Source organism: Aulonocara sp. 'chitande type north' Nkhata Bay, linkage group LG3 (assembly GCF_057382095.1).
Source record: "Aulonocara sp. 'chitande type north' Nkhata Bay isolate Kocher_YH1m ecotype deep benthic linkage group LG3, A_spYH_male_GT1.1, whole genome shotgun sequence".
NCBI lineage: Eukaryota > Metazoa > Chordata > Actinopteri > Cichliformes > Cichlidae > Aulonocara > Aulonocara sp. 'chitande type north' Nkhata Bay.
Window position 1 is genome coordinate 3,975,511 of NC_141346.1, and position 13,181 is coordinate 3,988,691.

The 13,181-nt window shown below is 43.6% G+C and overlaps 1 long non-coding RNA gene across 1 annotated transcript; it reads right to left on the bottom strand.

Annotated features, from left to right (window-relative positions):
• Positions 1 to 636: 636 nt before the first annotated feature.
• LOC147333569 (uncharacterized) lies at positions 637 to 5,331 on the bottom strand. The gene is made up of 3 exons (XR_015128379.1): positions 5,174 to 5,331; positions 1,239 to 1,292; positions 637 to 1,123 (listed from the first exon to the last, which is right to left on the bottom strand). It is a non-coding gene; the product is annotated as an uncharacterized LOC147333569 (long non-coding RNA).
• Between the last annotated feature and the right edge of the window lie 7,850 nt (positions 5,332 to 13,181).

Genomic DNA, 13,181 nt, shown 5'->3' on the forward strand with positions numbered 1-13,181 from the left:
CCTTCTTATATTGTGAAACCCTTGATGCTTTGGTACAAAGTGAATCAAATGTGGGATCCAAGGCTCTGATCTTCATGCTAAACATTTAAAGTATTTTAGTGTCAACCCCCGTCAGACTCTAAATGATGAGTGTTCTGCAGGTTTAGCAGGTTTCTCAGTACTCACTGCCTGTCTCACAGTGGGTGGAGAGCCTCCGTGTGATATGCCTCTACATACATGTTAAAAAGTGGAATTATTCTTTCTTCTGGGAAGGTTTTGTAAAGTCAGAAAGCCATCTGGCCCAGGTGCCTTACCACACAGCAAATCCAACATGTCCAAATGAAGACTGTCAGATTTGATTTCAGCTCTTTTAAAGTCTCTTTATAAGTTAATTTAACTCTTATTGGAGAGTTGGAACGTTAACTCTGACTTAGTGTTGAATACCAAATCTGTCTGGAGTTGATCATTCAACACTTATTCATGCTAACTAGGTGTTAAGAGTTTATATACTAACCCCCACAGAGGATTTTAGTTTAACTACATCAGAGTTATCTTCTAATTCATTCTGTGAATTTTACTGTTCTGAATTTCTAGAAATTCCTTTGGAAATAAACATTATTGCAAAGAGGACTGCATCAGCTGAGGCAACATGGTGTACTGTGAGCTCAATTTCCTTTTAATCAGAAAAGGTCAGACACAACAAAAGCCAAGCAAAGCATCAAACAAAGGAAAAATAAAGACAAGTCAAATGTCCAGCCAAAGGATTTATGGGAGACTCCATCAGGGATGGATCGAGTCAACCGGAGCCACAGCTGGACTGGCCAGAGTGGCAACAAGCTCATCAGACCTCTGTGTTGGGCAGGTTTGGGGAGTGTCTGTGATGATAAAGCCACGACTCTGAAGACGACTGCAGAGTTTGGTGCAAGATGTTGCGTCCTTGCAAAACTCCTGCAGCTCCGAGAAGCTCCAGAGTCGACCTTCCCTGGAAAACAGCTTCTGGGAGGCTTTAGCTCTGGAAGCTTCTTGCTCCCTCTCCTGTGCTGTGCCGTGTTTCAGGCACACTCCACTCAGGTGATTCCAAATGAACAGCTGGGGCTTGTTGCACAGCAGGCAGTACACAATGTTTTTCTCCATGTTGTTTGGACTGCAAATACAAAGAGAGAGACAAACTCTGCACATCACTTTATAGCACCAGTAGCGTGTCTCGGTATGATGCAAAGCTAGCTATGTCGCTACACTGGACACAGAGCAGTACCTACTTTAAAACTGAACCTTTGTTGATCCTCTGCTGTTTCTCCAAAGCACACAATGTTCTGCACAAAGACATTTAACTTTAGCACATGTATAAAACATGCACGCACACGAGCAGTTCGTTCAGCTAAAAGAAACGCTTCATAGAAACCATTTCTACAACCAGCAAACGCAAAGAAAACAAGCCATGACTAAAACAGCAGTTACGTAAATGAGCAGAAGTTGCTAAACAAACAAAACTGAACCAGAAAGTCTCCAGACATCATGTAACCACTGTTTGACAAACGGTCCTACTGTAGGATGATGTTACAGTGATGTCTGACAAACCATCCCACTTAACCGAAGCTGCAAATTCGATAGTTTTGTGCCAAAAGCAGATGGCGTTTTCACTTTAAAATGAACAAACATTCACAAAGGCTTAAAACAATATAGTATCCAAGTCAATAACATGCTAATACTTCCAAGTATGAACACGGAGTAACGTTAAATCACCCGGTGTTCCAGATTAACTGGTGACGGTGGAACAGATGGTGGATTTTTTAATATTTTGTTGTTAACAGCAACAAGACTGGCGGAGTGTGTCTGAGGGAACCTCACAAATGTCACAGCAACACACTGCAGTGGAACCCCGACTTACGAAATTAATCTGTTCCCGACGGTTTTTCGTAAATCGAAGCAGCCATCGCGCCTTTTGAGTGAGAAGATGCTGGCTGGAGACGAAGTTCTTGGTGGCGGAGGTGGTGGAGGCTGAAGAAAGCATACGTATGCATGCATACATACAGCACCACCACGGGGGAAACTGGCATAACATTAAGGTGTAAAGTTGTTGATTTTTTAATTCAAAGATTAATCAGGCTTTAAACATCAGGAGGTAGTGCAACAGACACTGAAGTGCACATTAAAGACCAGAGAGAACATTATTTTTATTAACAAAAAGTTTTAATCCACCAACAGCCCTGACATCTAAAACACTACAAGTAAAAAAGAAAGGCAACAAAAAACAATTCAGACATTTTTACACAATTAGTAACACTTCAGCTTTCTTTGTAATGTCTGCTTGTATTTTAAGAAGTATCGCATTTGGGTAAAAACATTACCAATAACTCAAAATTAGAGGAATAAGTGTATATATGTGTCAGCTGTATGCATGCATACATATGCTGCACGTACATGACGTTCTAAACATTAAAACTAAAACTTTTTTAAACTTAGATAATTTAAAAAAAAAATCTATTTTATCATTTATTTTTTACATTTTTTGTGCATTTTTATGTTTTTGAACTAATCACTACTGCTACTTTCATCGCTTTTCGCCCTCTAAGGCACACTTTCACCTGAAGGTTGACTTGTTGCTGGCCTCTTTGTGAAAAATCTATCCAACGACGTCTGTCTCTGTCTACTTTTCAAAATGGATCTGAAGTGGGAGAGGCAGACGTCACCAAAATGCTCTATAGCACGAGCGGTAAAGTTCTTTTCAGGGTGATTGTCCTTGATATCGGCCGATGGTATGACGGCCTCCTCCTCGCTGAATTGTTGCCGTACTGATGAGTGCAGCATCGCCTCCAACTCTTGCAGCTCTGCCGTTGACAGCTCCTCTCGATGTTCATGCACAAGGTCGTTTATATCCTGCAGTCCCAGGGCAGTGCCAAGATTTACGATCTCCTCAACCTTGACTTCAGGTTGAGGTTCCCCCTCAAAGCCTTCAAAATCTCGAGGGGCAACAGCATCAGGCCACAGCTTCCTCCAAGCAGAATTTAGCGTTCGACGACTCACCTCCCGCCATGCCAAAGAAATCAACTTGAGGCATGCAACGATGTCGAAATGATTTTTCCAAAACTCCCTGAGGCTGAGCTGCGTACTCTCTGTTATGTCCGAACACCGTTTGAACATGTGTTTCGTGTACAGTCTCTTTAAATTAGAGGTCACTTGCTGGTCCATGGGCTGGAGGAGAGGGGTCGTGTTGGGAGGGAGGAAGAGAACCTTGATGAACGAGAACTCCTCCAGGATATCGTCCTCGAGGCCAGAGGGGTGGGCGGGGGCGTTATCGATGATCAGAGGGCACTTCATGGGGAGCTCGTTCTCCTCGAGGAACTTCTTGACAGCAGGGCCAAAAACCAAGTTGACCCATTCGACAAAGAACTGTCGGGTCACCCAGGCCTTGGGGTTGGACCTCCACATAACCTCGAGCCTCTCCTTTAAAGTTTTTGTGTTTCTTGAAGGCACGCGGATTTTCTGAGTGGTACACTAGGAGTGGCTTGACCTTACAGTCCCACTGGCATTAGCACACAGGGCGAGGGTGAGACGGGCCTTCATGGGCTTGTGGCCTGGCATCTTTATTTCCTCCGCGGTGATGTACGTACGCCACGGCATCTTTTTCCAGAAGAGGCCAGTCTCGTCACAGTTGAATACCTGCTGGGGGATGTAGCCTTCTTGATTTATAAGTTCCTCAAATTTTTTAACAAATTCTTCGGCAGCCGTGTGATCAGAACTTGCTGCCTCGCCGTGACGCACAACGGAGTGGTTGCCAGTCCTCTTCTTGAACCGATAAAACCACCCATGCGATGCCCTGAACTCTGGGGAGGTTAGGGGTGCCTCCTGCGAGGACGTCGATGCCGTTGGCTGCTCATTGGAAGCTGCCTTACTTACTAAATCATTATAAATTGAGGACGCCTTCTCGCAAATGACAGTCTCTGTGAGGGTATTGCCAGTCTCTCCCTTGTCTTTAATCCAAACAAGGAGAAGCCTTTCCATCTCGTCGTGTATGGGGGTCCTCCTTTTGGACATGATGGTGGTGCCCTTTGAAGGTTTACCTGCTTTCATGACTTATTTTTGTTTTATAATTGTTCCTATGGTCGAAGTGCAAGTACGGAAGCCAAGGGGTTGTCACATGATTCGGAAGGCATTGTGGGCATTGAGCTGTTCCCGAAACATCTTAACCTGGTTCGGGAACAGCACCATGCAGGACAGACGAGCTCTACAGAGGGTTGTGCGATCAGCTGAGCGCACCATCCGCTCCGAGCTCCCTGACCTGCACTCAATCTACAGCAGGCGGTGCTGGACCAAGGCCAGGAAGATGGTGAAGGACCTCAGCCATCCCAACAACAGACTGTTCTCTCTGTTGAGGTCAGGAAAGCGATTCCGCTCCCTGAAGACCAACACAGAGAGACTGAGGAGGAGCTTCTTCCCGCAGGCGATACGGTCTCTCAATCACAATCACACCACAGTACTGACCCACACATATGGTTCTTACACACACACTGGACATTCTGGACTTTGTTTTCACTTCATCACTTAAATCACTACTGCTGTTATTGTGTATATATTTATTTATACTTCTTGTGTATTTTGTCCATACATTCTTATATAGTTCTATATTGTGTATTGTGTATTTTGTTGTACAGTTATTTTATTTTCAATTTAATTTATATATTTTATCTTATTCTTTCCCAGTGTGTTGTACAGTTATTTCATTTTTAACCTTAATTTATATTTTATTCCTTCCTAGTTAAATTTACCCTTTTTAATTTTTCATATTTATTTCCTATCTTATTCATAGCCTTTTCCTTTTTGTTTTCTTTAGGTCACGAGCAGTTGTCCAAGCATTTCACTACATATCGTACTGTGTATGACTGTGTACGTGACAAATAAAATTTGAATTTGATTTGAAGGCTCAGCCAATCAGAGCCAGCGGATTTCGTTACGCGGGCATTTTGCCGTAACACGGGCAGAAGTATTGCCGTTCAGTGCCTTCGTAACTTGAACTTTTCGTAAGTCGGGGCTCCACTGTATTCTGCATTAGCCAAGTCGCTAGCATTAGCATCCATCAACCTGCAGCCTAAAGCCACAGTGTACACACAATGACCCGCATCCTGATGTGCGAATGACCGAACAACAGCCTGTACTGTGAGGTGCGCCGTGCACATTCATTGTAATGTTTACTAACCTGAGGCAGTGAAGCTGCTGTCAGCCTGGGTAACAAGTAGACGAAAACACAATAATCTTCTGTAAACCGTGAACACAAACGACACACATGCTGTGCTGGGGTTAGCTTCACAACAGGAAGTTCTTTCTGTGAAATTCTTCTTCTGCGCCCCAAAACACTGCTCGGTACCACCATCGCGCTCTGCGCCCTCTAGTGTCCGGATGTAGAATAGCATTTAATGCCTGAAACTCACAATCCAACAGGTTTCTGCAACGTTTTTAAATCACTGTAACGTTTGAACCGTTCGCTCAATTGAACCTAATACAATTGTTTCTGAAAGCAGAGACTCTGCGCTTTCTCTGCATTTAACTTTAGCGTGAATATGCATGCACACTTTGTTCACCTGATAGAAAAAGTCACATATAAAATTACCCGATACTTGAAAAAACACCAAAGTTAGCAGGTTTACTCTCGCTGTAGTTTCTCCGTAGCGTTACATTCACCTGGAAGTATGTCGGTTCTCAGTCATCCAGCTCAGCATAGTGTAAGGAGCTGCTGATGGAGAGTCCCACATTTAGCCATATGGGAGAGTCCCCAAGAGGGTCATGGACCCCTAATCATCCTCTACCTAATCATATGAGCCGAGGTGTGAAGATAACAAAGCCAGCAGACAGGGTGGCACCTTTGTCTCTCATGCACGAAGAGAGACGCCTCTGAAAAGGCCTCCAGGCCTCTTTAAGTGCAGTCACACCTGACAAAAAGGGATCTTAAAACTGGATTATAGATGTTCAACGATGGTCGTTCACACAGCACAAAAGCATTGCACATCTGCCTTTCACGAGCTGCCGTCTTCCAACAAAAAGCATTTACAATTCCTCATCAGCCGTCAAAGGGTTTCCTACAGCTCGCCTCCTGCCTCTGCACAGCCAGGGAGCTTCTAACGACCTCTGACCTCCTGTAGTTTGGAGTTATCAAAGTAACCCATGACAGTAATGTTTATGCTGAGAGATGGGCTTAATATGATGGAATAAAAATCAGGTCTGATTTTATAGAAATGCTGTTGAATGCATTAGCTTTAAAATAAGTGAGGAATGTGCTTTTCTATCTCCAGTGCACCCAGGAGGCATTTCTGCTGCACACAAAGGTAACTGAATGTCATTTCTTCTTTTCAGGGTGGAAATGTGTCCAGACTCTAACATGGACCCACGGGCCCCACCCTTGGGATTTATGAGGAACAGGGAAAATGATCGGGAGAGAAGCAACAGACTGACTGAAAGAACTGGAACGAGCTCGTATAGAATCAGCTAAACAATATTGTGGATGAACAAATAGAAGCTTAAACACCTCAGACAAAACTATTATAAAACGGCCCCAAAGCTAAAGAATAACAGCACGGAAACTGTGCAAACAGTTAGAAACATTAAAAATCCACCTGCTTATTGCTGCAAACCCAAAGATACAGAAGAATCCTTTTGGTCCTCCTTCATCACTTCCCTGCTCCTCCTCTGCCTCACCTCGTGCTCTCATCCTGGGTTTGCATTGAAAGTATCCCCACCTAATCCCTTATCTATGTAATGCTGAGCTTGCTAAACCTTTTTTATACTTTTTGTTTTATTGGTGACTCCAGAACTCGTGCAGCTGTTAGTGATCACAGCAAGTTTCCCAACCCCAGTTTTAGTTTCCACTCACCCTTTATTTACAGACAGACATCAGTAACATTGTCAGCTCTGTCTTGCCTGTTGATGGTCTTGTTTTCACATTTTGGGGTTAATCCTTTTAAATAAACTATAAAAACAATCCATGTGTCAGAGCCTCGTTTGTGCTGATTAGAGTCAAGTTTCTTTATTTGTCACATGCACAGTTATACAAATACAACACGCAGTGAACTCTATCCTGACACGCTCCTGCACTGTGAAGGGGACAGAAGAACATGATGTTATATACATTAAGTATAGCAAATATACTTTGATGTATATATTATATACACTGTAGGTGTTGGAGCTGTTATCGATGAAACACTGTCCTTCTCCCTGCCCTCTCTCTTCATGAGATCCTCCACCGATGGGCCAAAGTCGGCTGTCATTCCCAGAATGGTCCAGGTCTCTATCTTACAATGAAACACAGACCGATCTCTGCTTCCTCCTCTGCCTCCTTCATCCCCTCTGAGGATCCAGAAAAGGCTTCAAAGACTCTACTCCCTGTCAAAATTAGGGCTTAAAAAGTTTTCTCCCCCAATAAAGATTAAACCATAAGCTGGGAGGGCTGGGTTTGTTTGCTCTCACTGGTCTGATCGAGCATCCCTGACGTTTCACACTGGTTACCAGTTCTTCAGAGGGAAAAACACAGGTGGGAACAGGAGAGAAACAAGGCACAAGATAAACAGCTCCCCACGGGGTCACATGGGACTATTTCACACATGGTGTGTTCAAAAGCACATCATTAACCACGTACATTCTAAACCCTAACCAGCTTCACAACATCATTCACACTATATGAGGGTTAGTGTTGAGGAAAAGACTGCAGAAGCTGGTAATCCACAAGTGCACGGTGCTTCAGGAGACAGGTGGTCAGGAGCTGCTGAAAAGAAAGCTCACCATGGTAGGGACAGTGAGGAAGAACAAGCCTGAACTTCCCCCTCAGCTGGTATCAACCAGAGGAAGGACTCTCATCCAAATGTGCTTTCACTGACACACACACTCTTGTGTCATAAGTTCCCAAGAAGAATAGAAATGTCATCCTGACATCTTGTCGTCCTACACAAAGACGCCGCTGTCAGCACCACAGAGGACAGGAAGCCTCTGATGATCCAGGACTACAACAAGAACAAAGGAGGCGCTGAGAGCCTTGATAAGGTTTCATCCATCATACATTTTATTTTTATTTATGTGAATCATAGCATTTTTTATTGTTATATATAATATATATAATTATATATATTATTTATTATATTATATATATATAGATTCAATATTGTTCCTAATCTCTTATTTATTGTTCTTGTTATTACAGCTTAATGGTACAAACACCTGCAAGTGAATGACAGCACACACACACACACACACACACACACACACACACACACACACACACACGCACACACATACACGCACACACACACACACACACACACACACACACACACACACACACACACACAAACACACATACAGCACAAATTAGTTCTTAATTAATTAAGTAAGTAAGTAAAAGACAGCAAAGGAGTCGACCAAAAAGTCCACAGGGAACTTCTCCTGGTTTGGCAGCTTGTTGCTCTGAGCTGCTGCTGCTGGCTTTCTGCTGAGCTTCACGTCTGAACTGAGCCACCATCTCAGAGATGAAGGTGTTGACCCTCAGCTGAGGTCGAGTGTAGAAAGTCTCTTTACACATGGGACACTGACAGCTCTGATTCATGTCCCAGTGCTGACTGATGCAGGTTTTGCAGAAGTTGTGTCCACATGGTGTAGTGACTGGATCAGTGAACACATCCAGACAGATGGAGCACAGAAACTGATCTTCAGATCGCAGATTGCTGGCAGCAGACATGTCTGCACTCTGAGGGAGAAAGAAGAGAAACATTTGATTCAAAATTCACTTTAAATTTCATTTTACAAAGAGAGAAACAAGCGTCAGTAGTCTGAGGAGCTTGGAGAGAAAAGCGTCTGGACTTCTTTGAGTTTCTTGAAGACGTTTCATCACAGAAGCTTCTTCACCTCATCCTCAACACGGACCAAGGAATGAATACTGCACTTTTGGAAGAACCCCTGATAACACAACACTGAATATGCCACAGTCAGACTGATGGCAAACAATAACACAGAACCTTTTTTGCCCCACTGTATATTCTCTTGCTTCACTATAAAAAGAAGAGACTGTGAGAAGTCTAAATGCCTCCACCTGTGGCCTTACCTGTCTCCCCGGCACCACCCACTGAATAGCCAGGCACTCCTTTTCTACAGTGTTATACCTTCTCTCATGCTACATATGTGAGAGAAAGGCTAATATAGAGCACTGGCTGGGACGAAACGGCCCCTAGCCCTCGAAGTCTGCAGGACAAATGGGAGTGAAAAGTTAGGAGTGGGGAGCAATGGCTCCCCACAGAGAGCTTTCTTCTGCAAAAATGCTGCCTTGAATGGCATGACCCACTCTCCACCCCTGGGGCAGTACACGCATCCCCACGTAATGCCCCAACAGACTACTAAACCCCGGCCAATTCCTGCCCCAAAATTGGGGGATGCAAAAGTCGCAGGCTAACTGCGGCCTTAATTCTATGCATTTTGTCCCTTCCCTTCTCCTTTGTCCTTCCTCTGAATCATGTCCTCTTCCTCCCTCCTTCTCTCTGTTCCTCTTGTTCTTTGTCTGTTGTTAAAGCTGGTGTGAAGTGTTCAGTGTGGAGGTGACTGACATGATGTGAATATCACAGTGACATAACAAATCCAAACCTTCCTTAAAGGATGATGGAAATAAAACCAGACCTGATTTAAATGTGTCAGATCTTTAAGGTGGCCTCCTTGTGCACCTCTGGACCTCCTCCAGTACTGCTGGACTGATTTACTGTTTCTTATAGATTTTTTCTCACTGAAACTGGGAAAAAGTATTTAAAAATGCCATCTCATCAGGTTGTCTGGCAAAACTCATGTTTTTAGTGTAATAAAGTTTTTTCAAGCTGAAATCTGCTGTTCTATATTTGAGTCAGAAAACCATATCCAATAATGATTTCTTACATTAATTCAAGTATTTCTAAGATAGAGACTCAAGAGACATAAAAATAGAAAGTGTAAGGATGATCAGATGAGCAATGATCATGTCTCAACAGGTTTATTTTGTTCATAGCAGGAGTTGAGGAATCGCAGAACAATGATACATACTTAATTGTAATAAAATATGGGTCCTTTATTTTATCGTTGCTGTACTTTTTTTGATGGAAACTCCTCATGTTTTGCAAAAACACTGTACATGATGGAGAGAAATTGACATAACTTTTGGATTCAGCACCCTAAAAAACATGAAATTTACCAAACATCTCCCATGCAGCTGATTTTTCACTTCTCTTTGTGAAACTGGACCATGTGATGTTACATGTGTGTCAATATGAGACCAGACTGGATACATCTGATGCTCCTCTGTCTGCTCCTACAGGACGTCTGACGAGTTCCACAGAAAGGAAAAAATAAAAACCCAAATTCCTCTGGTGGTAAAACATGGTGAAGAGGAGCTGGTGGATGAAGAGCAGACCCTCTGCTAGCTTTTTGAGGTTCACGCAGTTTAAAGAAGCTTTGATCTTCCTCTGTCAACAGCTGTTACATAATTTCCTTCGAGATCAGAATCAGAAAAGGGTTTTATTGCCAAACATTGAGCGGATTTACAACATTAGGGAATTGCTGTGGTACTTAGTGCGAAACATACTGCAAGACAACACTTTAATCAAAAATTAGTGTCCAAAGTGTCTCTATTGTTGGGGCTGGTGGAGGTATGAAGGCTGCTTGATGGCTCATAAAAAGGGCAGTAAAAGTCGTTGACGGTGTTGGCCAAGAAGAAGTTGTCGGCAGAGTCGTTCTCTGAGATCTGCTGCTGCATCTTGTCAGAGTGCTGGTGTTTAGCAATGTCCACTTCTTTACTGAACCTGTACTTGGCCTCTCTGTCCCTGTCTCTTTTCCAGCCACAGCTGTTTGAGTTTAAGAGTAAACCAGGGTTTGTCACTGTTATAACTCACCCTGGTGCGTGATGGCACGATGCTGTCCTCGCAGAAGTGGATATAGGAGGTGACAGCGTCCATGAACTCATCCTCATCTGTAAACATGTGCCAAGGTCCTCCAGCAACTTGTTGCTCCACAGTTTTTTAGTCTTCATGACAGGTTTGGAGAGCTTCAGCCTCTGTCTGTACGGAGCGATCAGGTGGATCATGACGTAGTCAAGGGATTAATAAAGTATTCTGATTCTGTTCAGTGTTCAGGTCTCTTCGCTCTCGCACTGCAGGCCTACTTGTTGTTTCTCGAGTATTTAAAGGTAGAACGGGACTATCTCAGTGCCATAAATCATTGATGGCATTGAGATAGTTTTTTAAATAATCTCTTCTTCTGTAATATAAGAACCTCTCCTGCTTTTAATGGTACTTTTCATTACTTCCTGGTGCATTCTCGTCCCAAACAGATGCTGACGAGCTGACACAGTCACATGGAAGAGGGAGAGAAATCTGACAAAACTAATGATTTCAGTGAACCTCATGTCTAACAATGACAGATGTATAAAACAAATAAAGATGAAAGTAACATGTGTCCTCTTTAGTTTTCTGTGTTACTAATACTCCACTGATCAGATGTGTGGCTGGATGAGGCTCCTAAACATGATGAAATGCCCACAGTGGGAGGCCTTTGTCATCACATGCTTGAACATGAATATGTTTGCATATGCTGAACAGGCAGTGGGACTGTATTACTACATGCTGTAACTGTCGGGTAGCAACCTGCATGAACGCCGTACTGAATATGACAGGTGTGGTTGAACTGCACGGACACTCTGAAGCTTCTCCTCTGGCAGGACAGGAGTGAGGCCTGGTCCTGTGAGCCGCTGTGAGGATGTACTCGGGGAAAGGTCACCGGCCTCAGGCTCTTCACCTTTTTAAAGACAAAGCAGTCATTTAGATAGAAGATTGGACAGTGTTCACCTGTAACTGCACAAAGAGGAATTAAATTAAATGTAATTACTGACCAACACTCACAGTGTTTTCTACAGCTGTGGCCAAACATTTAGAGAACAACAAGTGTTGCTCTTCACACACTTTTAGATCTTTTTGTCAGATGTTTTCTGAAGGATAGAAACTTCTATGTTTCTACAGCATGTGATTGATTATATTTGCTCAGCTCTGAGTTCTAATTGTAGCTGATGAGAAATGACTGAACCATCCTAGTGACAGCTCTGGATCTTAGACTGTAGGATCCACAGGAAGTTTCTAAAGATGATGACCCCGAGCGTGTTTCTGCTGTGCTGATGGATCTCCACGGAGCGTCCTGACTCTGTGTCACATGTTAGCTTCATGTGGGTCAAAGGTCAAAGCTGCTGACTGTCAGGAAGCTTCAGAGAAGATCAGACAAAAACGAAACACAGAGCTGAAGATGAAGCAGATCTACATGTGACTGTTGATGGTTTCAGATGTGGATCTCTGTGCTGTCCACACACAGATGCAGGCTAATAAATACAAATAGAACAAGATAAGATACAAATACTATGAATAAATGAGTGGAGACTAAATGTAAGTGTGAGGTAGATGTATGTGCAAAGGAGCTGTGAGCTTGATATGAAAGATGACCTGATGTGCAAACATTACTGTTAAAACAGGTCAGCTGTCCAAGAGTCTGACAGCAGTGGGAAGAAGGAGTTGTTGAGTCTGGATGTTCTGGATTTTGAACTTCTGAACCTTCGTTCTGAGGGTAGAAGTGTGAACAGTCCGTGTTGGGGGGATGTGGGGTCTTTGAGGATGGAGGCAGCTCTCCTCTGGACTCTGCGATGGTGGATGCAGAGGGCAGCGGGGTCCTGATCATCTTCTCTGCAGGCGTTTAGTGGCTGGGCTTTTCTTGGGGAGGGGCATGATGGTTGTGGTCTTGAAGCATGTGGGGATAGTGCTCTGTGTTGGAGTCAAATTGTTAAATGTTGTCATTGTGTTACTTAAGTTTGTAAGTCTTGGTTCAAGCAGCCTGATCAAAGACGTTCCTTTGTCTCTGACCACCTCTCCAGCCAGTTTGTTGGTGGGGAGGCTGCAGTGTTTTGTTATAGGCACATCTATGTGAGGGCTCTGTTTGCTGCTTAGTAAGCTTCCTGCTTTATCATCCTTTGTGGGCAGGAGGTCACACAAACGCACCCCAAACACACACACACACATAGGGCCTTATGTTTGTTGACCATAGGGGGGTTACAATGGGTGGTGCTTGTGTGTACTGTAACTGTGTTCAGTAAAAGGTCGTCTGTGGGTGGAGTCAGTGCTTTCCTGACACACCGAGCGGTCCTCCCTTGCTAGCAAGTAAAAGCTGTTCGTCTT